Raw genomic sequence first — 2,793 nt, forward strand, 5'->3', positions numbered from 1 at the left:
GTCGGAAGTAGTTCGCGTTTCCATTGGTTTTGCATTACTTCGTTTAGTGATTGGCTTAAAACCCTCGCGCCACTTTCTCAGCCAATCAGAAGTAAAACCAAAACCAATCATGACGCGCCCGCACATGTTTTCCCGCGCTTCGTGCCGGCTTCATGTATTTGCTTCGAGTTTTGATTGGTTTACTGGATTGTCTGTGTTCTTTGTGATTGGCTAGAGTGGTTTTGGTTTAACGACACGTAATTGAAAACTGCTTTAATTTGTGTAATTAATGTTACAAAAATGTATCTGGCGCCGTTCCTTTTGATTCACCTCACAGTGGGTCCGTGTATAAACAATAATCCATGCAAGAATGGAGGGACTTGTACAGTAACTGGAGATGACACATACTCGTGCCAGTGTCCTGATGGGTTTGAAGGAGACAACTGTGAAACACTGAGTAAGATTTCCAAATTAAAAAGAGTTGCCATGGTGCAACTCTTAATGTGTAAGTAAAATATAAAACTAACTGAGATAAAAAATTAACTGCAACATATACAAAAACGGTAAAATTATTGGTGAAAATTATATCATTATCATTATCATTGTTATTACATCTTTTGTGTGTACAAACAACAAATCATGCGGAATTTAAAAATACAAAAATTGCTTCTCTTCCAAAGCTAGTGGTGAATGTCCACCTGGAAAGAAAACAGATGATCCTCAAGGTCGCTGTTGTGTTTTTCCGTTCGAGTATTACGGAGGGAAGACATTCAATTCCTGTACTGACTTCAATTGGCCTAGCAATTTCTGGTGTTCATTGACTGCCGTCTTCTCTGGGGAATCGGCTCGCTGTGGTAAGCTACGTTCAAATAGTTTTATGGCGTGTTTTATGTGACTTCTTTTATTTGTGGATTGGCAAAGCAAATATTTTTTGTAAACTACAGCCGAATCCCGATAATTCGAACCTTCAAGGGAAATCGAAAATGGTTTCGGGATATCGGGAGTTCGAGTTATCAAGGGTAAAAAGGAAATGATCTGAAGGGGAATCGAAAAAGGTTCGAGTTACTGAGGGTTCGAGTTATCGGGATTCAACCGTAGTTGTTGAGGCTATAAAAAATATGATGATACTAATTAGTTTAATTTGTGTAATAAATGTTAACATTCTCGTCTCCATAGCCTTTTCGTTTAATTTCTCTTAGCGGAATGGGCCTTGGCACGCAACACGAAATGTTCTTGGGACATAGAATTTTTGAATTAATTCGAATTTTTTTGATTGGCTGTTTGCAACAAAGAATTCCAAAACGGAAGTAAAAAACGTACCGGCTCTCTCATACATGCTTTTGAAGCATCATGACTGCATACATAAAGATCGGATGTCCTAGAATCTAAGATTTGAAATCCGATGTCCCCAGAGCCCTTCGTTTCCTCGTGCCAAGGACCAGCCGGTTAAGAGAAATGAAAGGGCTATCAGGACGAGAATGTAATGTTACAAAAATGTATCTGACGCCGTTCCTCATAGTGGGTCCGTGTGCAAAGAACCCCTGCCAGAATGGAGCAACATGTACAGAAGCTGAAGATGACACATACTCGTGCCAGTGCCCTGATGGGTTTGAAGGAGACAACTGTGAGTCAAGTGTCGAGACAAGTAAGATTTCCAAATTAAAAAGAGCTGCCATGGTGTTTTTCATGCTCAGTATCTTAACAGCAAAACAACAGCAAAATGTAGAACCTAAATCGCCAAACTTGTACTCTTTTTGTACGGGAATGACATTTGATTTAAGATGAATTTTCTAAATTTATTAAGGTTAAGTCCTGCTTTTACTGCACGGATTTAATACTGTTTTGTTCCTTTTTGAAAGATTAGATCTTTAAAAGTGCATTGAAACCCTAACTTAAAGGTTAAAGTTGATGCATTGTTTTGTTTTAAATGCAAGTTTTTATCTCCTAAATATGTAAAGAAAACCTAGTTTTACGAATAAATTTTAAGTTTTTTGCATTATTCTTTCTCAAACCACAATTTTATGATTTCATTGTAAAGAATGAATTTTTACAACTGTATTAAAGTCCTAATATTGTTTAGAAAAAAAAGAGTCTAGAGAAATGCGCAAAGTAGGAGTAAACATTAAGCTCTCGATTTTTCCTTTTTTCTGTATGTTTGCTGACTATGGGTCATGGGTGGTATATCTTTATATTTTCTTTCGTTTTGCTTCACTTCACAGTAAATCCATGTACAAACAACACCTGCCTGAATGGAGCAACATGTACAGTAACTGGAGATGACAGCTACAGTTGTCAATGTGCCGAAGGATATCATGGAAACAGCTGTGAAAAAGGTAAATGCATAGCAACTCTATAATGTGTACAAAAAATGGTGAAGTTATCGGTGAAAATTCGATCAAGTCATCGTCATTGTTAGTACGTGTATTTGTGGGTACAAACAACTGTAAAGTCAACAGTGAATATTCAATCATCATCATCATCATCATTTACGACAAATGCATAGGAGTATTGCAGTTGGGGAAATTTCACTCTGTGGATCAACTAGTTAGTTTCGTAAACCGATGAATACGTTATTCAAAAGAAATACGAACGCGTCAACACGTCCCGGGACACTTGCGGTTTGATGGCTAGTGTTTGCAATAAAAAGTTGTCAACACTTAGCAGATCCTGTAAAACAACATAACAAATTGAAAACGTGACTTGTCATATCATATCAAACCTTACATAACAAATTAAAAACGTGACTAGCACATATAATTTTATAACAAATTGAGAATGTGTCGACTAACCAGAAACACTTTAATTGCCTACCAA

At 37.1% G+C, this 2,793-nt stretch overlaps 1 long non-coding RNA gene across 1 annotated transcript; it reads left to right on the plus strand.

The window, feature by feature from the left end:
- The first annotated feature begins 308 nt into the window (after nt 1–308).
- On the plus strand, nt 309–2,321 carry LOC144640884 (uncharacterized). Its single transcript, XR_013568457.1, has 4 exons — nt 309–436; nt 660–833; nt 1,499–1,624; nt 2,199–2,321. It is a non-coding gene; the product is annotated as an uncharacterized LOC144640884 (long non-coding RNA).
- The last annotated feature ends 472 nt before the right edge of the window (nt 2,322–2,793 follow it).

Source organism: Oculina patagonica, unplaced genomic scaffold (genome assembly GCF_052425735.1).
Source record: "Oculina patagonica isolate OP01 unplaced genomic scaffold, crgOcupat unplaced539, whole genome shotgun sequence".
In the NCBI taxonomy this organism is placed as follows: domain Eukaryota; kingdom Metazoa; phylum Cnidaria; class Anthozoa; order Scleractinia; family Oculinidae; genus Oculina; species Oculina patagonica.